Source organism: Budorcas taxicolor, chromosome 3, assembly GCF_023091745.1.
Source record: "Budorcas taxicolor isolate Tak-1 chromosome 3, Takin1.1, whole genome shotgun sequence".
NCBI classification, from domain to species: domain Eukaryota; kingdom Metazoa; phylum Chordata; class Mammalia; order Artiodactyla; family Bovidae; genus Budorcas; species Budorcas taxicolor.
In genome coordinates this window covers 14800366-14824360 of record NC_068912.1, presented here as the reverse complement: position 1 = coordinate 14824360, position 23995 = coordinate 14800366, and positions in this window count along the sequence as shown.

Genomic DNA, 23995 nt, shown 5'->3' with positions numbered 1-23995 from the left:
GGTCGGAGGAGCGTGGTGGGCTGCAGTGCATGGGGTCGCTGAGAGTTGGACACAACTGAGCGACTTCACTTTCACTTTTCACTTTCATGCATTGGAGAAGGAAATGGCAACCCACTCCAGTGTTCTTGCCTGGAGAATCCCAGGGACGGGGGAGCCTGGTGGGCTGCCGTCTATGGGGTCACACAGAGTCGGACACGACTGAAGTGACAGCAGCAGCAGCAGCAGCAGCAAAAATTAACTGCCCCGCATGGCTTGTGGAATTTTAGTTCCCCGAACAAAGATCGAAACTGGGCCCCCAGCAGTAGAATCATGGCGCCCTAATCACTGGCCCACCAGGGAATTCCTGATATAGTGATTGTTTCATTTACAGATTCCCTGACTCTTGCGACCCTATGGACTACAGCCCGCCAGGCTCCTCTCTTTATGGGATTTTCCAGGCACGAATACTGAAGTGGGTTGCCATTTCCTTCTCCAGGGGATCTTCCCGACCCAGGAATCGAACCCAGGTCTCCTGCATTTCAGGTAGATTCTTTACCGACTGAGCTATGAGGGAAGCCCCAGGTTCCCTTAACCTTTTAGCAAACATACGCTAAGCCTCCTCTCTGGCCGATTTGGAGCTAGTCACCCTATCCCGTCACTAGTTTCTATGTGCCCTTGCTTGCATGCTGCTCTAGACAGTACCCTCTCAGCTCTTTTTCCCCCGTTGAAAAGAGGCTCCAGCCTTTCTCTGAACACTCCAGATGACTTCAATTCCAATCCCTCTTGCTATGGTTGAAACTCATTCCTTTTTTGTTAGCAGAGGCAGATTAACAGTGCTCTGGATTCCCTTCCTGATCACGACTTTCCAACCAGAAGTGATGGGAGTGAAGAGCACAGACCATGAAGACAGCGGAAGGGAGCCATGATACAGTATGAGAGTAGACAAAGATGCAAACTTTGTGGCATGTTATAGTTAATAAACAGTGGCAACATATGTCGGGATACTTAATTTTTATAACAACCTAGTGAGGCTCACCGGAGAAGGCAGTGGCACCCCACTCCAGTACTCTCGCCTGGAAAATCCCACGGACGGGGGAGCCTGGTAGGCTGTAGTCCATGGGGTCGCTAAGAGTCGGACACGACTGAGCGACTTCACTTTCACTTTTCACTTTCATGCATTGGAGAAGGAAATGGCAACCCACTCCAATATTCTTGCCTGGAGAATCCCAGCGACCGGGAAGCCTGGTGGGCTGTCTTCCCTGGGGTCGCACAGAGTCGGACACGACTGAAGCGACTTAGTAGCAGCAGCAGGTGTTAGTATCCCCATGTCACAGGTGAGGAAACCAATGCTAAAGAAAGTCAAGCAGTTAGCTAATCAGCGGCAAAGCTCGGTAAGTCACAGGTCTCCTGGCTCTCATCCAGGGTTTGTTCCTTTAGAACAGGCTGTCTGAAAGAAGAGAATGGAAATGTAACACTAGAGAGCCCCATGTATGCCTGGAGGAGGTGGGGAGAGAGAAATGGCACTGGTGGCATCGCAAAATAGCACACTACCCAGCGACAAGCTCTAGAGGGGAGTGTGTGTGGCCAGGAGACTCAAGCCAACTTTTTCCTGCGCGAGTTGGAACTCCTTCTTTGGCACAAATACTCCTCCTGTTGGCCATGCTTGGCTATGGCACTGTCCTCCTCCACAAAGAGGAGTAAGGGGAGGAAGGAGAGCAGGGCTGGAGGGGCTGACCTGGGCTGGGGAGAGAAGCTAGCAAGTAGTGTCATTTAATCTACAATAGTGTGGATTTCCAGAAAGACAGGCACATTCATACTAAAGTATGAATAGATTAAACCTATCTTAAGTGTATTTTATATATTCTTACTATCACTATCACAGTGACTGCAGCCATGAAATTAAAAGACGCTTGCTCCTTGGAAGAGTAGCTATGTCAAACCTACACAGCATATTTAAAAGCAGAGACATCCCTTTGCCAACAAAGCTCTGTATGGTGAAAGCTATGATTCTTTTAGCAGTCATGTATGGATATGAGAGTTGGACCATAAAAAAGACTGCACACTGAAGAACTGATGCTTTCAAACTGTGATGCTAGAGAAGACTCTTGAGAATCTCTTGGACAGCAAGGAGATCAAACCAGTCAATCCTAAAGGAAATAAACCCTGAATATTCATTGAAAGGACTGATGCTGAAGCTCCAATGCTTTGGTCACCTGATGCAACGAGCCAACTCATTGGAAAAGACCCAGATGCTGAGAAAGATTGAGGGCAGGAGGAGAACAGGATGAGATGGTTGGATGGCATCACCGACTCAACAGACATAAATCTGAGCAAGCTCTGGGAGATAGTGAAGGACAGAGAAGCCTGGTGTGGTGCAGTCCACGGGGTCACAAAGAGTCAGACACGACTGAGTGACTGAACAACAATTATGACTACAATGCCTAATATTTATTAAGCTCTTAATCTTTGCTAGGCACTGTTCTAAGTGCTTTAGTTGCATTATATTGACTTCTCACAACTCTATGAGGGAATTACTCACAGAGACTCCAAGAGGTTAAGCAACGTGTGCTGAGTCATACTAATATGTGGTGGGACCAGGGCTGACTCTAAAGCCTAGACTAGACCTAAGACTAGGAATAGAAACTGACTGTGTAAAAGTAGGCGAGGTTTATTTCTATCAGAATCCAACTGGAGAAAATAACCTTCTTGGGGGTATTTCTGATCTATTCCAGTTTCCAGGAACGACTCCAGCTTGCAAGGCCACTCAGTGCATAACTCAGCATAGCAGCTCATCCGACAGAGCCTGGGCTGTGGAAGCTGAAGGATTATCAAGAATGGACCATGGACTTCTCTGGTGGTCCAGTGGCTAAGACTCCATGCTCTCCATGCAGGAGGCCTGGGGTTCAGTCCCTGGTCAGTTCAGTTCAGTTCAGTTCAGTTCATTCACTCCGGCTCGGTGACCCCATGGACTGCACCATGTCAGGCTTCCCTGTCCTTCACCATCTCTGGAGCTTGCTCAAACTCATGTCCATCGAGTCTGTGATGCTATCCCACCATCTCATCCTTTGCCATCCCCTTCTCCTCCTGCCTTCAATCTTTCCCAGCATCAGGGTCTTTTCCAATGAGTCAGTTCTTCACATCAGGTGGCCAAAATATTGGAATTTCAGCTTCAGCATCTGTCCTTCCAATGAATATTCAGGACTGATTTCCTTTAGGATTGACTGGTTGGATCTCCTTGCAGTCCAAGGGACTCTCAAGAGTCTTCTCCAACACCTCAGTTCAAAAACATCAATTCTTCGGCACTCAGCTTTCTTTACAGTCCAACTCTCACATCCATACATGACTACTGGAAAAACCATAGCTTTGACTACACAGACCTTGTTGGCAAAGTAATGTCTCTGCTTTTTAATATGCTATTAGGTTGCTGCTACTGCTGCTGCTGCTAAGTCGCTTCACTCGTGTCCGACTCTGTGTGACCCCATAGACAGCAGCCCACCAGGCTCCTCCGTCCCTGGGATTCTCCAGGCAAGAACACTGGAGTGGGTTGCCATTTCCTTCTCCAATGCATGAAAGTGAAAAGTGAAAGTGAAGTCACTCAGTCATGTCCGACTCTTCACGACCCCATGGACTGCAGCCCACCAGGCTCCTCTGCCTTAGGTTGGTCATAGCTTTTCTTCCAAAGAGCAAGCGTCTTTTAATTTCATGGCTGCAGTCACTATCTGCAGTGATTTTGGAGCTCAAGGAAATAAAGTCTGTCACTGTTTCCATTGTTTCCCCATCTATTTGCCATGAAGTGATGGGACAGGATGCCATGATCTTAGTTTTCTGAATGTTGGATTTTAAGCCAACTTTTTCACTCTCCTCTTTCACTTTCATCAAGAGGCTCTTCAGTTCTTCACTTTCTGCCATAAGGGTGGTGTCATCTGCATATCTGAGGTTATTGATATTTATCCCGGCAATCTTGAGTCCAGCCTGTGCTTCATCCAGCCCAGCATTTCACATGATGTATGTACTCTGCATATAAGTTTAATAAGCAGGTCTTGTAGGTCTTCATAGAACCATTCAACTTGAGCTTCTTCAGCATTACTGATCAGGGCATAGAACTGGATTACTGTGATATTGAATGGCATGCCTTGGAAACGAACAGAGATCATTCTGTTGTTTTTGAGATTGCATCCAACTACTGCATTTCGGACTCTTTTGTTGACTGTGATGGCTACTCCATTTCTTCTAAGGGATTCTTGCCCACAGTAGTAGATATAATGGTCATCTGAGTTAAATTCACCCATTCCAGTCCATTTTAGTTCATTGACTCTTAAAATGTTGATGTTCAGTCTTGCTATCTCCTGTTTGACCACTTCCAATTTGCCTTGATTCATGGACCTAACATTCCAGGTTCCTATGCAATATTGCTCTTTACAGCATTGGATCTTGCTTCTATCACCAGTCACATCCACCATTGGGTGTTGTTTACACTTTGGGTCCATCTCTTCATTCTTTCTGGGTTATTTTTCCATTCTTCTCCAGTAGCTTCCTGGGTTCCTACCGACCTGGGGAGTTCATCTTTCAGTGTCCTACCTTTTTGCCTTTTCATGCTGTTGATGGGGTTCTCAAGGCAAGAATACTGAAGTGGTTTGCCATTGCCTTCTCCAGTGGACCATGTTTTGTCAGAACTCTCCACCACGGCCTGTCCGTCTTGGGTGGCCCTACCTGGTAGCTTATAGTTTCATTGAGTTAGACAAGGCTGTGGTCCATGTGATCAGTTTGATTAGTTTTCTGTGATTGTGGTTTTCATTCTGTCTGCCCTCTGAGGAATAAGGATAAGAGGCTTATGGAAGCTTCCTGAAGGGAGAGACTGACTGTGGGGGAAACTGGGTCTTGTTCTCATGGGCGGGGCCATGCTCAGTAAATCTTTAATCCAATTTTCTGTTGATGGGTGGGGCTGTGTTCCCTCCCTATTGTTGGACCTGAGACCAAACTATGGCAGGGGTAATGAAGATAACAGCAACCTCCTTCAAAAGGCCCCACGCACACACTGCTGCACTTAGTGCCCCTGACCCTGCAGCAGGCCACTGCCGACCCCTGCCTCTGTTGGAGACTCCTGGACACTCACAGGCAAGTCTGGGTCGGTCTCTTATCGGGTCACTGCTCCTTTCTCCTGGGTCCTGGTGCACACAAGATTCTGTTTGTGCCTTCCAAGAGTCTGTTTCCCCAGTCCTGTGGAAGTTCTGCAATCAAATCCCACTGGCCTCCAAAGTCAAATTCCCTGGGGGTTCTCAGTCCTTTTGCCAGATCCCCAGGTTGGGAAATCTGTTGTGGGTCCCAGAACTTTCTTAACAGTGCAATAATTTTTTTGGTATCATTGTTCTGCAATCTGTGGGTCATCTGGTTGGCGGCTCTGCGGTGGGGTTAACGGTGACCTCCTCCATGAGAGCTTATGCCACACCCAGCACTGCTGCACCCAGAGCCCCTGCCCCTGTGGCAGGCCCCTGCTGACCCTTACCTCCGCAGGAGACTCTCAAACACTCCAAGGCAGGTCTGGCTCAGTCTCTGTGGGGTCTCCTGGTGTGCACAAGGTTTTGTCTAACCCCTCTGAGTGTTTCTGGTGGGTATGGGGTTTGATTCTAAATGCGATTTTTGCCCCTCCTATTGTCTTGCTGGGGCTTCTCCTTTGCCCTTGGACATGTGGTATCTTTTTTTAGTGGGATCCAACATTCTCTCCTGTCAATGATTGTTCAGCAGTGAGTTGTAATTTTGGAGTTCTCACAGGGATAGATGAGCGTACATCCTTCTACTCCATCGTGTTGGACAATAAGGAATCGCTGTTCAGGGAACTAAATCTCACATGTTGTGATTAAGACCCACAGCAGCCAAATAAATAAATAGAAAATAAATGTTCTTTTAAAAAAGAGAATGGATCAAGTGTTTATTCAATTGGCTCAAGTCGGCCAAACTAAACTTTACACACAGCACATGACTACTTAGGACACTCCCTACTGTGAGGGGCAGAGGAAAAGGTGGGGGACACAGCCAAGAAACGGTACATAGCCTTTGAGAATGGAAAAGACTAGTTGGGAAGAGAAACACTTACGAAAATGTTTCTGAGACAAGGGAAAAGATGAAGAAAAGCAAAAGCTACTGAGTGAGGATTGTGAGAGGTAGAGTTAAATGTCTCCTGAGGGGATCTGAAAGGGCTTTAGGTAGGAGGTGGGCTTCCCTGGTGGCTCAGGTGGTGCAGAATCCACTTGCAATGCAGGAGACCTGGGTTCAATTCCTGGGTCAGGAAGACACCCTGGAGAAGAGAATGGCTACCCACTCCAGTGTTCTTGGCTGGAGAATTCCGTGGACAGAGGAACCTGGCAGGGTACTGTCCATGGGGTTGCAGAGTCAGGCACAGTTGAGCAACTAACACTTTCAACGTTACAACAATTTAGGTAGGAGATGGCATCGGAAATGGGCTTTCAGTGTGGTAGGATTTTAACAGACACATGAGAGGGGAGTGTAGATAAGGAAGAAAAGGAATTGAAGAGGGAAGCAATAACAAGAACAAAGACTGGGTTGGGGCGGGGGGGCGGGGGGGGCGGCGTGCAAGGCACACTGAAAGCTCCTGCTCTTGGTTAGACGGAACAGAAGCTCACAAAGAGCACTGGTGCGATAAAAGCCTGGCATTAGAGGGTGCAGAGCCATGGGTTACAAACTAAAGAGTTAGAACCTGATTCAGCACCAAGAGCCTTATTTTTACTTACAAGGAGTCATATGTTCATTTTTAAATTTTACTTATTTATGGCTGCGCTGTGTCTTCACTGCTGTGAGCCAGCTTTCTCCAGTTGTGGCGCACAGGCTTCTCATTGCAGTGGCCTCTCTCGTGTCAGAGCATGGGTTCCAGGCATGCCGGCTCAGTAGTTGTGTGTGGGCTTAGTTGTCCCTCAGCATGTGGAATCCTCCTGGACCAGGGATCGAACCTGTGTCCCCTGCACTGGCAGGCAGATTCTTAACCACTGGACCACCAGGGACATCCAGGAGGGATATGTTGAAAGCTATGCTTTAGGATGAAATCTGTCAGTGATGGCTGAAGAAGGTTTGCTGATTTCCAGGCGAAAGGAATGAAGGTTGACTGAAGAAGTTGGTGCGGAGACAAAGAAGGGAGAGATGTACAGTGAAACATGCAGAAACTCAGGCGAGAGTGTTCAGGCCAGGTTCCTCTGTCCACGGAATTCTCCAGCCAAGAACACTCTCCTGGGTGTCTTCCTGGAAACTGGGTGAAGGTAATGGACAAGTAGGAAGAGAAGATGTGGTGGAATAGCACACAGAGGCTTTAGCACTAGCTATACGCAGTGAGCACCAGCGCCTCTAGTAGTTTCCTCGTCTATAAAAATGGGAATAGCACATCAGTAATACATAAATATCATAAGAGGCCTGGACTGGACTGTGTATGGAAATCTGGCAAATAGTGGGTATTAAATACACGGTGGCTATTAGATCATGATTTTGAACACGATGACAGAAAGTACAGTGACAGCACTGACTGAAATGGGAAACATAGCGGGAGAGCAGGTTTTTCTAGGTGGGGAGGGGAGAGGGTCGTTGCTCACAGATTCATTTCAGGACCTGTGGAATCTGAGAAGTCACATCCAAGTGGAGCTGCCTAGCAGCCATTTGGGTCTGGAATTCAAGAGAAAGACTGAATCATCTATGTAAAAAGATTATCGAAGCCACAGAAGTAGGTGAAAAAACCCAAACAGAGAGGGAAGAGATAGAAAAGAGTTGAGGCACACAAACATCTAGAGGGAATGAAGAATCACAGATGTTCTCTTGGAGAGGAGAACTAGGAAAGGACAGAACCACAGCCAGAAGACGGCCTCGGGATGGAGGCCATGGTTCTGCATCACAAGCTGCCGAGAAGTGAAGGAAGAGAACAGAGGCCAAGATTCTCAATATAGCCTTGAGATTGTTTGGGACCTCGAAGACTACATCATTTCAGGAGAAAAAAGGGGGGCTGGAACACATAATTCAAGGAGTGAGAGGTAAATAAAAGTCAAAAGATGGACTTCCCTAGTGGCACAGTGGATAAGAAATCTGCCTGTCAATGCAGAGGACATGGGTTCAATCCCTGGTCCAGGAAGATTCCATGTGCTGCAGAACAGTAAGCCTGAGTGCGCAACTACTAAGGCTGTGTTCTAGGAACCACGAGTCACAACGAGTGAACTTGCCTGCTATCACTACTGAAGCCTGTGTACCTGAAGACTATGCCCTGCAGGAAGAGAAGCCGCCACAGTGAGAAGCCCACGCTCCACAGTGGAGAGTAGCCCCCACTCCCCACAACTAGAGAAAGCCTGTGCGCAGCAACTAAGACCCAGTGCAACCAAAACAAATAAATGCATTTTTAGAAAAAGAGTCAAAAGACGTTTCTTGATTTCTCTTTGGAAGAGTTTTGATGATGAGACGAGGTGAAAAGAAGGTAGAAGTTTGAGAAAGTAAAAAGGTTCATGGAACTCTTTTCTTTCTTTCTTTTTAAACTCACTTCTTGTGTAGGAGAGATTTAAGTATATGTGCTGGCAGAGGAGAGACATTAATACTCTATTGATGGGAGATATTGCTAAAATAAAGCAAAAGTTCTAGGGGAAGAGGGAAGGCAGGAGTGCTTTGGAAGGGTCAGCCTTCAAGAAGGAGAAAAAAGAACTTCTCAGAGACAACAACTTAGGAAAAGAGGGAGATAAAGGAAAACACTAAAGAGTTCCCGAAAACATACTTTGGGAAATCATATAGAATAGCCTAGAAAGCACTGTGCACAGAGCAGCAGAAGTCAGGCTAGAGGCTCAAAAAAAGGGCGGACGGTTGAGGATTAGCTCTATGGGAGATTTGGTGCAACTTTCCCCATGGTGTTTCAAGTGAGTTACGTATCTCAGGAGAGTTGTGAGAAGGAAAGGATAAATGATCTGGGGGAAAGACAAGGGCTGAGAATTGGAGGGTCAAATACAATCTATTAAATCAGCAAAACTTAAAGGTGTTAACATCCAGTGTTAGCAGAGGCACAGGCACATGGATGTCACCGTATACTTCCAGCACAACTTTTCCTGAAGGCCAGTGTGGCAATATGCATTAAAAGCTTTTCAAACACACATACTGTTTGGCCTTCCATCTTCAGTTCTAAGTATTAAATCTAAGGAAATAAAATATGCACATATGTATCCAGTGCTATTTATAATCGAATGGGGGTGGTCTCTGGTGGTGCAATTCAAGAAACCTGGGTTCAATCCCTGAGTGGGGAAGATCCCCTGGAAAAGGGAATGGCAACCCATTCCAGTATTCTTGCCTGGATAATAATAATAGAATAAAGGAAACAAACAGAATTTTCAGCGGGGTAATAGAATACAGTATATGTGTAGGAGATAACACTATGCAGACACTAAAAATTTAGAAAAGCATTTACTGACATGATAAAATGATCATGACATTAGTAAGTGAAAAAAAAAACAATACATAAAATATATGTGTTCCTAGTCTTTTAAATGTTTATCTACCTACAAACACATTTGGAGAAAGAGAGAGATGAAGACATGTATCTGGCTTGGGCAACAGAGAAAGTCCTGTGATTATTAGCTATGATAAGCAACTTAGGAGAAATTAAATTTCAGTCCTGGAGATACTGAATTCCTGTTCAGTTTAATCAGTGAAATTCCTCAGCAATGTGTTATATAGGTAGCTGGATACATAGATCTGAAGCTCAAGAGAGAGATTTAAGCTACTGACCTAGACTGGAAGTCATCAGATTTAGGTGGTTGCTTAAACCTCAGGAGTAGATAATAATTCCCTGTGAAGGAGTAAAGAAGGAACAGCCGAAGACTAATCCCCCACCCCCCAAGAACCAATACACAGTGAGCAAAAGGAGTATAGCCAGTAAAGAATAATGTCTGTAGGATCGCCAACCATCTGTAGCTCTGTTATCCCACCCCGTTAGTGAAGACATGGAACCTTGTTTCCATCCTACTGATAGAATCCACAGGAGCGCTCTGACGTCACCATTCCCACCTCAAGTGTCTGTATATAATTATGACCTGTCCCTTTAACCCTTCTGGCTACTTCAGAGAAGGAGACTTCCCACTTCCTTGCAAAGGCCAACCACTCTCTTCAATTAGCTGATTTCTCAACTCTCTCCCATCCCCTCCAATGATACATGCTGAAGTGTTCCATTTCTCAAGCATTTTCAACATCTCCCAAGTTGCTGGTTTTGTCCCCTTTACCTACAAACTATGCCACAAAGGATCTTCTCACTCTTAGGAACTCCAACTGGCACTATTTCTCCAATATTTCCTGCTTGATTTTTCTTCCCTGTAGTGCCAAACTTCTCCACAAGATTTATACTCCCTGTCATCACTTCACAAGACCTTTTATTCACAAACCATAGCAATATATCTACCAATTCCCTCTGTTGAAACTATCCTCTCAAAAGTTACCAATAATCTCATCTTAAAATCTAATGGGTTTCATTTGCCCCACATAGTTTTTGAACTTTTTGTGAGTTTGATGATGCTGACCATCCTTCTTTGTCCTTTTTTTCTCTTTTTGACTGTTTATTCTGGTGTCTACTTCCATAGTTTTATTTATCTTTAACATTTGTTTCTTTGGCTGCACCAGGTCTTAGCGGTGGCATGAGAGGTCTAGTTCCCTGCCGAGGGATCGAACCCAGGCCCCCTGCATTGGGAGCATGCAGTCTTAACCACTGGACCACCAGGGAACTCCTTGTTGTTGTTGTTCCTTGCAAACACCACTGCTGGAGTGCTCTGCCCTGCTCTGGACTTCAGAGGTCTGCCACACATCAATTGTTCCAAGACTTCTAGGTCATCCTCAGAAATGCCTTCACTCCACTCCTATGTTATAAACCTTGTTTCCAGGACACCTTGCCTACTTCTCTCTTGGACAATCTTCTGTGTTTAGAGAAGGTCATCCTTCAGGAGCTTCCTGAAAAGTGACCATTATTCTTTGTTGAAAACAAAGTTTGGTTCAGTAAGCACTGATGAACACCTGGTAGTTACGTGCTAAGGATAATAACTGATCTCTGAGGAGTTTAGCCCAGATGGAGCATTTCAATGAATTTCACGACAGAGACTTCTGCCCTGGTCAAAAAGGCTTCAGTGGGGTGTGGAGGCTGACCTCAGGCTACAATGAATTGAAGAGTGAAGCCAACTTATAATGAGAAAGAGAACAAAAATAAGAAATGCAATGAATTCTGTTATGACATTTGTTGGAGAAGGAAAAAGTACTTAGATGGAATTACAGGACAATGGAGCAGCGGAGAGACTTAAGCATGTTCTGAGACTGAAGGAAAGATGCAAGTAGAAAGGGAAAAGTTGAAATCAGAAGACAAGGTGATAACTGATGGGGCAACACCCTGGAAGTACCAAGAAAGTTGGGATTGGTATTACAGAACTAGTATGAACAGGAGCCTCTTCCACTAAAATTATACTTAAGCATGTAATGGAGTAGCTGTCATAGTCAACAAAAGAGTCCAAAATGCAGTAGTTGGATGCAATCTCAAAAACGACAGAATGATCTCTGTTCGTTTCCAAGGCAAACCATTCAATATCGCACTAATCCACATCTATGCCTCGATCAGTAATGCTGAAGAAGCTGAACGGTTCTATGAAGACCTACAAGAACTTCTAGAACTAACAGCCAAAACAGATGTCCTCTTCATTATAGGGGACTGGAATGCAAAAGCAGGAAGTCAGGAAATACCTGGAGTAACACCAAATTTGGCCTTAGAATACAGAATAAAGCAGGGCAAAGGCTAATAGAGTTTTGCCAAGAGAACACACTCATCATATAGCAAACACCCTCTTCCAGCAACACAAGAGAAGACTTTACACATGGACATCACCAGATGGTCAACACCAAAATCAGATTAATTCTGTATTATTTGCAGCCAAAGATGGAGAAGCTCTATACAGCCAGCAAAAATAAGACTGGGAGCTGACCGTGGCTCAGATCATGAACTCCTTATTGCCAAATTCAGACTTAAATTGAAGAAAGCAGGGAAAACCACTAGACCATTCAGGTATGATGTAAATCAAATCCCTTACGATTACACAGTGGAAGTGACAAATAGATTCAAGGGATTAGATCTGATAGAGTGCCTGAAGAACTATAGTCAGAGGTTCGTGACATTGCACAAGAGGTAGTGATCAAGACCATTTCCAAGAAAAAGAAATGCAAAAAGGCAGACTGTCTGAGGAGGCCTTACAAATAGCTGTGAAAAGAAGAGAAACAAAAGGCAAAGGAGAACAGGAAAGATATTTCCATTTGAATGCAGAGTTCCAAAGAATAGCAAGGAGAGATAAGAAAGCCTTCCTCAGTGATCAAGGCAAAGAAATAGAGGAAAACAACAGAATGGGAAAGACTAGAGAACTCTTCAAGAAAATTACTGATACCAAGGGAACACTTCATGGAAAGATGGGCTCGATAAAGGACAGAAATTGTATGGACCTAACAGAAGCAGAAGATATTAAGAAGAGGTGGCAAGAATACACAGAAGAACTCTACAAAAAAGATCTTCATGACCCAGATAATCACGATGGTGCGATCACCCACCTAGAGCCAGACATCCTGGAATGTGAAGTCAATTGGGCCTTAGAAAGCATCACTATGAACAGAGCTAGTGGAGGTGACAGAATTCCAGTTGAGCTATTTCAAATCCTGAAAGATGATGCTGTGGAAGTGTTGCACTCAATATGCCAGCAAGTTTGGAAAACTCAGCAGTGGCCACAGGACTGGAAAAGGTCAGTTTTCATCCCAACCCCAAAGAAAGGCAATGCCAAAGGACGTTCAAACTACTGCACAACTGCACTCATTTCACACGCTAGCAAAATAATGCTCAAAATTCTCCAAGCCAGGCTTCAACAGTACATGAACCGTGAGCTTCCAGATGTCCAAGCTGGATTTAGAAAAGGCAGAGGAACCAGAGATCAAATTGCCAACATTCACTGGGTCATTGAAATAACAAGAGAGTTCCAGAAAAACATCTGCTTCTGCTTTATTGACTACGCCAAAGCCTTTGACTGGGTGGATTACAACAAACTGTCAAAAATTCTGAAAGAGATGAGAATACCAGACCACCTGACCTGCCTCTTGAGAAATCTATATGCAGGTCAAGAAGAAACAGTTAGAACTAGACATGGAACAACAGACTGGTTCCAAATTGGGAAAGATGTCAAGGTTGTATATTGTCACCCTGCTTATTTAACTTATACATAGAGTACATGATGAGAAACACTGGGCTGGATGAAGCACAAGTTGGAATCAAGATTGCCAGGAGAAATATCAATAACCTCAGATATGCAGATGGTACCACACTTACGGTAGAAAGTGAAGAACTAAAGAGCCTCTTGATGAAATTGAAAAAGTTGGCTTAAAATTCAGCATTCAGAAAATGAAGATCATGGCATCCTCTCCCATCACTTCATGGCAGATAGATGGGGAAACAGTGGAAACAGTGTCAGACTTTATTTTCTTGGGCTCCAAAATCACTGCAGATGGTGACTGCAGCCACGATATTAAAAAACACTTGCTCCTTGGAAGAAAAGTTATGACCAACCTAGATGGCGTATTAAAAAGCAGAGACATTATTTTGCCAACAAAGTTCCGTCTAGTCAAAGCTATGGTTTTTCCAGTAGTCATGTATGGATGTGAGAGTTGGACTATAAAGAAAGCCGAGCACCGAAGAACTGATGCTTTTGAACTGAGGTGTTGGAGAAGACTCTTGAGAGTCCCTTGGACTGCAAGGAGATCCAACCAGTCAATCCTAAAGGAAATCAGTCCTGAACATTCACTGGAAGGACAGATGCTGTAGCTGAAACTCCAAAACTTTGCCCACCTGATGAGAAGAACTGACTCAATTAGAAAAGACCCTGATGCTGGGAAAGATTGAAGGAGGGAGGAGAAGGGGACAACAGAGGATGAGATGGCTGGATGGCATCACAGACTCGATGGACATGAGTTTGAGTAGGCTCTGGGAGTTGGTGATGGACAGGGAGGCCTGGCGTGCTGCAGTCCATGGGGTCACAAAGAGTTGGACACGACTGAGCAACTGAATTGAACTGATGTATGATTTGAGGGTGGGAAAAGAGTCCTTCCTTGGTATTATCCTACAGGGCTAATGACTGGTGGCCCAACAACTCTGGCCTACAGATGCTTGTGTGTGTATGTTTACCCACATAGGGCTTTAAAATAATCTGAACTGGTTGTCCACATTTAAAAACCATGACATTTCAGAGACTTCCTTGGTGGTCCAGTGGCTAAGACTCCACGCTTCCAATGTAGGGGGCTGCATTCCATTCCTGGTCAGGGAACGAGATCCCACATGCTGCAACTAAAGATCTCATATGCCAGAATGAAGATCAAAGTTCCTGTGTGCAGCAACCCAGCACAGCTAAACAAATAAAACTAAATACATATTTTTTAAATCAAGAGATTTCAAACAAAAATTTGAAAGCTTCATCTAAAAAACTGGAAGATGTGGCAATGAAAGCATCGGTAACCAAACACTGCTGACTTCTTTAGACGGGCTGTGGCCTCTCCAGTCTCCCCCACTTCCTTAGACCTACCACAGGACCATTCACTCACTTATGCTATCTGCCTGGCTCCTCCAGGCATCCGAATTTGTCATCCCTGCAGTGTTCTTGCCTGGAGAATCCCAGGGACAGGGGAGCCTGGTGGGCTGCCGTCCGTGGGGTTGCACAGAGTCGGACACGACTAAAGTGACTTAGCAGCAGCAGCAGCAGCAGCAGCAGCTATGCTTATCTCTCCTACTTCTGAGACTGATCTTTCTGTCACTTTCAATGGTTTCTCTTTCTTGCGTCGGATAGCTGGGTGTTGCTTGCTTCTGTTCCCAACCTTCTTCTTCTGCACATTTTCCCTTTGAGATCATGTTTAACTATCACTTCTGTGTGGACTACTTGTAAATCAATATTATAAAATCTTCGAATTTTGGAGTTGGAAAGGAATTTAGAAATTGGGTAGCTCAATCTTCCCAATCCATAGAGCATAGTTGGTTAACAGACTTTTATAATTCAAAAGAGCTTTAAAGATGAACTAGCTTAGGGACTTGGGGGTCCAGTGGTTAAGAATGTGTCTTGCAGCCTGGATGCAGGAGAGGAGTTGGGGGGAGAATAGACACAGGTGTATGTATGGTTGAGTCCCTTTGCTGTTCATCGGAAACTATCACAGGATTGTTAATTGGCTAAACCCCAATATAAAATTAAAAGATTTTTTTTTTTAAATAATCCACTGTGCAATGCAAGGGATGATCCCTGGTCAGGGAAATAAGATCCCACAAGCCACAGAGCAACAAAGCCCTCGAACCTCAAGGAAGACCACTACTGAGCTTAAGCACCACAATGAAGATCTTGCATGCAGCAACTAAGACATGACTCAGAATTAGCTTAATTTATAAATTAGGACATTGAGGTCTCACAGAGATTAAACATTGCTCTTTTTACTTACCATATAATTCTGTGCAGTTCAAGACACATATACTACTTTGTTCAAGACACTAGTGAGGAACATAAACTTAAATGAGGGTTCCTTCTCTCAGGGAACTCACTTCTAGCACACATATATGAAATAAAATGTGGCAAGTCCTATAACGGAGAAAGAACATATTAATGGGCAACAGAGGACAGCAAAGCTTCAATGATGGCTATCTGTATATTTAACTATATGCATAGATTAAACTTTGAAAAGGAGATAGGGCACATTCTTCTTATTAGTTCTTGATGTGTGTATATGTGCCTTAATATCTGAGACTATAAACTCAGATGGATTAAGTAACTTGTCCAAGGTGACTCTGGTAATTAAAGGCAGGCAAGGTTTAGAATTGTGGTCTCCGATCAGCCCTGGGATTTCTTTGGAAGGAATGACGCTAAAGCTAAAACTCCAGTACTTTGGCCACCTCATGCGAAGTGTTGACTCATTGGAAAAGACCCTGATGCTGGGAGGGATTGGGGGCAGGAAGAGAAGGGGACGAGAGAGGATGAGATGGCTGGATGGCATCACTGACTCGATGGACATGAGTCTGAGTGAACTCTGGGAGTTGGTGACGGACAGGGAGGCCTGGCGTGCTGCGATTCATGGGGTCGCAAAGAGTCGGACACGACTGAGCAACTGAACTGAACTGAACTCAAACTCTAGTCCTCTTTCTCTTACATCTCAGTGTGTCTTCAACCCTTATTTCTTCTGAGCTGTATTATCAACTATCTTCCAGGCATTTCTAAATGAAGGTCTACTTCCTTGCTTTTCTTGGTAGAACAAGTATTAATCCAGTTGATATGGGTCAACATCTGTAGCTACATACAACAACACACATAACAACAATTACAAGACACCTCACACTTCTTCTGGCAAAAGATCCTATTAATTTGTCCTTCAAAATGTCTCCTTTTGACATGGAGTATCTAGCTGCACAAGGCTCCCCATGGGCCTTCTGCATTCCCACTTGTGTTTGTTTCCCTTCCTTTGTTCACTGGCGTCAAGAACTTTCAGCTGAGTTTCTTCGCCTTTAACAAGGACCTAATAATACCTATCTCAGAGTGTTTCTGTGAAGATCAACTGTGTAGACATGCTCTGGAAACCAAGTGTAATATAGGTAAGGCACCCCTGTCCTCCAGTCTACAATTGTGCATTGTATTTTATGGTGGTGGGTAGTGGTGGTGACCTCACTATCATTTATTAAATTATATTTTATACATACAAAAGAATAGTTGTTGCATGTGTGTTATAACATAAAATATAATGAATACCCACAAATCTACCATTTAACTCAATAATCAGAACATTACCAGCTATGTTTTATTCCCCAGCCCATCCATAAACTCTTTCCAAGGTAACTACTAATGAATTTTGTGATCATACCTCTGCTTTTTAAAACATGTGTGTATACCCAAACAATCTATTGCTTAATTTTCCTTGGTTTTGAAATTTATGAAAATTGTTTCAAATATTTGGAATATTTGATAATAATAAATCTGGGATTTATTATTCAATAGTAGGTTCTTACTTCAGTTTAGTTCAGTTCAGTCACTCAGTCGTGTCCGACTTTTTGCGACCCCATGAATCGCAGCAAGCCAGGCCTCCCTGTTCATCACCAACTCCTGGAAACTCAAACTCATGTTCACCCAAACTCATGTCCATCGAGTCGGTGATGCCATCCAGCCATCTCATCTTCTGTTGTCCCCTTCTCCTCCTGCCCCCAATCCCTCCCAGCATCAAGGTCTTTTCCAGTGAGTCAACTCCTCATATCAGGTGGCCAAAGTATTGGAGTTTCAGCCTCAGCATCAGTCCTTCCAATGAAAGGACTGATCTCCTTTAGGATGGACTGGTTGGATCTCCTTGCAGTCCAAGGGACTCTCAAGAGTCTTCTCCAACACCACAGTTCAAAAGCTTCAATTCTTTGGAGTTCACCTTTCTTCACAGACCAACTCTCACATCCATACATGACCACTGGAAAAACCATAGCCTTCACTAGAGGGACCTTTGTTGGCAAAGTATTATCTCTGCTTTTTAATATGCTATCTAGGTTGGTCATAACTTTCCTTCGAAGGAGTAAGCGTCTTTTAATTTCATGGGTGCAATCACCATCTGCAGTGATTTTGGAGCCCCCCCAAAATAAAGTCTGACACTGTTTCCACTGTTTCCCCATCTATCTGCCATGAAGTGATGGGACCAGATGCCATGAGCTTAAGTTTTCTGAATGTTGAGCTTTAAGCAAACTTTTTCACTCTCCTCTTTCACTTTCATCAAGAGGCTTTTTAGTTCCTCTAGACTTTCTGCCATAAGGGTGGTGTCATCTGTTACTGATATTTCTCCCAGCAATCTTGATTCCAGCTTGTGTTTCTTCCAGTCCAGCGTTTCTCATGATGTACTCTGCATATAAGTTAAACAAGCAGGGTGACAATATACAGCCTTGACGTACTCCTTTTCCTGTTTGGAACCAGTCCGTTGTTCCACGTCCAGTTCTAACTGTTGCTCCCTGACCTGCATATAGGTTTCTCAAGAGGCAGGTCAGGTGGTCTGGTATTCCCATCTCTTTCAGAATTTTTCACAGTTTGTTGTAATCCACCAAAGGCTTTGGTATAGTCAATAAAGCAGAAATAGATGTTTTTCTGGAACTCTCTTGCTTTTTCAATCATCCAATGAATGTTGGCAATTTGATCTTTGGTTCCTCTGCCTTTTCTAAATCCAGCTTGGACATCTGGAAGTTCATGGTTCACGTACTGTTGAAGCCTGGCTTGGAAAATTTTGAGCATTACTTCGCTAGCATGTGAAATGAGTGCAATTGTGCAGTAGTTTGAACGTCCTTTGGCATTGCCTTTCTTTGGGATCGGAATGAAAACTGACCTTTTCCAGTCCTGTGGCCACTGCTGAGTTTTCCAAACTTGCTGGCATATTGAGTGCAACACTTCCACAGCATCATCTTTCAGGATTTGAAATAGCTCAACTGGAATTCTGTCACCTCCACTAGCTCTGTTCATAGTGATGCTTTCTAAGGCCCACTTGACTTCACATTCCAGGATGTCTGGCTCTAGGTGGGTGATCACACCATCGTGATTATCTGGGTCATGAAGATCTTTTTTGTAGAGTTCTTCTGTGTATTCTTGCCACCTCTTCTTAATATCTTCTGCTTCTGTTAGGTCCATACTATTTCTGTCCTTTATCGAGCCCATCTTTGCACGAAATGTTCCCTTGGTATCAGTAATTTTCTTGAAGAGTTCTCTAGTCTTTCCCATTCTGTTGTTTTCCTCTATTTCTTTGCATTGATCACTGAGGAAGGCTTTCTTATCTCTCCTTGCTATTCTTTGGAACTCTGCATTCAAATGGAATATCTTTCCTGTTCTCCTTTGCTTTTCACTTCTCTTCTTTTCACAGTTCTTAAGATTTAGTCAATTATACATACTTCTAATTATACATACTTTGAAGCTTCATCTCCTTGACGCAGCCTCATCTTTCCCACTCTGAATGCCTCTAGTAGTCACTATCTATGGATTGAAATTGTACCATCACTTTTCCTATATCTTAAGTGGCATCACCTCAACTAGACATAAATTCCTTGGAGAGCAGGGAGGTGACTTATCATGGTAGGAGAGTACTGTATGGGTGAGTCTGGGTTTCAGTCCCGGTGTCACCCACATAAGGCAGTGTCCTCGGCCTCATCCCTTCGCCTTCCTGAGCCTCCACTTCTTTGTTTAAGCTACCTGCAGGGGGTTTTGTGTGTGTTTGTTTTGTGAGGAACTCCTGAGACAGTGGAAACAACGCTCTTGGTCAAATTAATATTGACATCACTGTTGGCCCCCAGTTTCCAGAAGGGCCTCTACAAACAGGGCTTCCTGGCTGTTTGGGGACGGCCGTGTCATCCCCGAGGGCAGGGACCAGGATTCTTCCTTTCTGCGGGATCCTCCAGGCAGTGCCAGATCTGGCCTAACTGCAGTCGGAGGCTAAACATCCGGGAAAACGGCCAGAGGGCGCTCCCTTCCCCTCGAATTGGGCAAGACGACAGGCAGTTAAATTCACGCCTGCGCATCTCTTCGAGGTTCTGATGAGACCCAGCCAAAATTGGTTCGCTCCGCTTGGGGTTTTTTCCTTACAGGGGCTGAATCTTTTGTCTACGCATGCGTCTTGTCTAGGCTGCGGTTGGCTTGCGGCCCCATCCATCATTGGACGAGCCAATGGAGTGAGCCTCAAAACCCACTTCCCGCCCTTCGGTGGAGGCGGGGCTTAGGAGTGGATTTGAGTCTTTGTCCGCACCCATGCCTGTGTTTGTACAAACTGTTTGAGTGTCTGGGCCTGGGCAGCAAACTTGGGTCACCCGCTGCCAAACGACTGCCTTGGCGTGGGTGAATGAGGGAGTCGGTGTAAAGGGAGACAGGGACAGCGCAGCTTCCGGCAGCATCCGAGGGGTAGTTGCTAGTCACTCATTTGTTGAGCACCCACTGTATGCCAGACGCTGCCGGAGACCCTTTGGAACGGCGATCGCTGCCTCCATGGGAACTTACAGCCCAGTGGGACAGGTTAAACAAGTGCCTTTATTTCTTCGCTCCTCCCTTCTTCACCTTCCCCTTAGATGGAGATTCTCCTCTTCCCGAATCCTGAATCACTTCATGGTCCCACCCAGCACTGGCTGGCAGCGCAGGGATTGGGCATCTAGGCACCCGGGCCAGCCTCCGCTCCAAGCTGAGGGAGGTGAGGACTGGCGCCACGGTCACGTGACGGCGGGGGGGTTTGGCGGGCGCGTGACCTCCCTATAGGCGGAGTTCTTCCCTTTCCTCTTCCCTTTTGGGTCCTCGGCGTCGTCACCAGCTTTTATTGGGCACGTGGCGGCTGATGCGCAGTAAATGGGAGTGACTCTGCAGCCACGCTGCGAAGGCGGGGACCTCACTTTACGAGAGGCCAAACTGCCCGAGTGAGGCCAAGGAGCTGTAAACACGTGGAAACGAGCACAAAGCAAAGGGGGCGGGGGTGAATGCAAATCAGTCGAACTGGAAGCCGTATAAAGCCTGGGCTCAAGCGAATTATACCTGGGAACTGCGTGAGGCGCTGTGGAAAGAGCTTGAAAAGCGGGTTTTATTTGTGTGTGTGTGTGTGTGTGTGTGTGTGTGTGTGTTTTAACTTTTGGGCCTAGGGCTTACCAGCTGTGAAATAGAGCAGGAACTGGATGTGCCCCTTAGACTGGCAGTGACACCGAATGATTTTAAGTTTGGAATCAGAAACAAGCAATAAGCAATCTCTATGGGCTCGGTAGGAACCGCTTCAGAGCCTGGGGTGGGGTCGCCTTACCTCCCTTTCACATCCGCTTGCTGTTCCTGAAACAAGTTTCCACAATCACAAGGCTGGAAAAGTTACTCAGCCCATGGGATTGAGGGGTGAGTCACAAGAACATGAGCTACAGGGAACTGCTTGGCCTCCTTGGCTGGAACAGATACCACCCTTTGCTTCCCACCTCCTAATAGTCACCTCTTTGTGGGTAGGAGCCCACTGGGTTCTCATTCTAAAGTGGAGTGATAACTAGAAGAAACGAATCTATATTCCTCGGCCCCACTGGGTCTGGTGCTGGAAAGCAGAGAAGCTGCAGAAAGTCACCACGCCCTTTAGGGGGGAAAAAAATCCTTTGTAGTTAGTAGCACTACAGTTTATGAAGCGCACTTTCACATGCATTATCTCATGTTAGTCTGACTGAACACATACTCTGTGCCAGGCACTGAGCCAGACAGAAAAATGGGTGAGGCAATGAATTTTTAAGAGGAGCTTTCAGTCCAGTTGTTGAGAGAAAATAGAAACTACTACCTACAGTTTCAGGTAGAACGTGGTAGCAGCTCTAAAGAAGGGGCAGATTCCTAAGACAATTCATAAGACAAGGATATCACAGCCAGCTGGGTAGGATGGGGGGAAACCAGCAAAAGGTTAATGGAGGGAAAATTGTAGGAGTAAAAGCTTGAATGATAGGAAAGTTTAAAAAAAAATAAGGATGTAGAGCAGGATTGTTTTTTTTCCTCCACAGAAACTCTTCTTACCCAAGTAAGCTCATGTATTTCCGTGTCTTTACAGGTGGCAGTAATAAACATAACAGTGAAAGAGCACTTATTATGGATGGGAAATGGGTCTTAAGTGATTGATACATAATATTAAATCTCACGGCAACCCATTTTACACATGAAGTGACTGAGTCATGAAGAGGTTAAGGTACTCTTTAGGCTCCTCTCTCACAAGGCTTCTTTTGCCTCTGGCCTAGCCCTTGTCCTGAGCTCTGACTTCTTCCATCCAGGTAGTTCCTTCTGAATATCCACTAGATAGCTAGTAAAGAAGTGTCATCTTCCCTTATCAAAAGAAAACCAATGACCTCTAAGGTTGCACTGGGTCTGCCACACCCTGGGCAGTTACCCCTGGGCAGTAAAACACTCCTCCCTAACTTCGATGCCCCAAAGAATATGCCAGTGAGCTTTCTCTTGTTCAAGGGTAGCAGAAGTGAGTCAAGGGACTTCCCTGATGGTCCAGTGGTTAAGACTCCACACTTCCACAGCAGGGGGCATGGGTTCAATCTCTGGTCAGGGAACTAAGATCCTGATGTGATATGGACAAAAAAAGAGACTAGTAAGTCAAGCAGGCCTTTAGTGAAGTCAGGAAATCACAGATAGGCAATACATTTCTGGTTCACCTGATCCATACAATGCAAACCCGTATGCTGCTTGAGGCCCTGTATGAATCTCTCCTTGCCCTGCCCTCCAGTCTTCTTCCGTGGTCCTTGGAGTTCCCATGTCCCAAGGACAGCTTCACGGGTGACCAACACTATGAAGAGCTTCCCTCTTCATTACTGTCAGAGGGAGCTGGTACTGCCAGGAAGCTTTCTAAAATGCAAATCTGATAAGTCCCTCCTCTACTTAAAATCCTTTGACCAAATATCTCCAGAATAAAATCCAAATTATGGCAATCAAGGCTCTTCAAAACAAGGTTTCCGCCTCCCTCTTCAGCTTTATCTGCCTTGGCCCATACCACATTATCTGATTTCCTGAATGCACCATTCTCCCTCCATAACTTACATGCTATTCCTGCAGCTGGGAATGCCTTCCCCGCCCTGATTTGTACGTGTCTTCAAAATCCAGTTCAAATACCTCCTGTAGGAAGCCTCCTCTTGATGCCACAGCCCAGTTACATCCTTCCTCTACGCCATTTAGCACAGCCTGCTGACTCAGGTGTTAGTGGTTCACTTGTCTCTTGTCCCCACTCAACTGTGAGTTGAGAGGTAGGAGCACCTAACAAAGAGTTTCGCACTGAGCAGGTCCTTAATAAATGTTTGCTGCATTTCAGACACAGGATAGCATGACGGAAGATGCAAAAGGGTCTGTCAAAGAATGGACTGCGCTGCCTGGTTGGCCTAGAGTCCAAGGGATGTATGTGCAGTGGAGATGCATGGACTAACTCTGGAAAAGAGGTTGTGTCAGTTCTTTGAAGGCCCTGGGAGCCCTGCCCAGGAGTTTGGACTTATCTGGTGGGCAGTGGAGAACCATGAGACGTTGGATGATTGGTGTTGTGCCAAAGTTGGTAGGATGGGTTGGAGAAGATGAAGGCTGGGGCTAGAGAAGACAGGCAGCTGTTAGCTCTATATTCCAGTCTATGACACTGTCGCTTGGGCAGATTGCTCAAGGCCACACAGCTGGTAAGCGGCTGAACTAGTTCTGGACTGTGCCACATCCAGAGGTCTTTGTACCACCACACCATGGCAAGTATGCAGTGGATGGGGCTTCAAGGTTGTCCCAGTGTGAATGGATACTCCATTCATCAGGACAGGATAGGTTATATGGCAGACACAATAAAATCTGTGGCTTAAGACAACACCCTTATTTTTGATTAACGCAAAAGTCCGCTGTGGTGCTGGACAACACCTTAAGGCAGCTGAGCCATCCAGGCTGCTTTGATGTGTTTCCACAGTTCCCACAATAGGCAAAGAGCACTCAGAGAATCACCTACCAGCTTCAATTTGGAAGTGACATACATTACTTCCAGTGTAATCCATTGGCCAGAACTAGTTTGAAGACCTCACTTGACTACACAGGGACTGGGAACCAGTCTTCTAGTGCCTAGGGAGGGAAGAGGACAGGAGATATTCGTGAGCAACAGTAACGCCCACCCAGGACATCAGGGGCTTGTGACTATAGATGGGGCAGGCCAAACAGCCTAAGGAACAGACATGGGATATACAAAGCTTTGCTCAGGATTTGTGTTAGGTCAAGGCTGTTCTTGTCACAGCCAGCCAGCAGGGGAGCCTCATCTGAAAGACAGTACCTTCTTACCCCTTTCCTGCTCAGCGCGGTTCACCTCTGCCCCGGCTGCGGAACAGAGGGGACATCTGTAATGACTCTGAGAGGGAGGGGGGACTGGTGCAGATCACGTAGTTTTCAGATGAGGAGCCCAAGGAATGAAAGCATTCTGTGGTGCCTGCATGTGCCGCAGCCAAAGCGTGGAAACCACGGTTTGT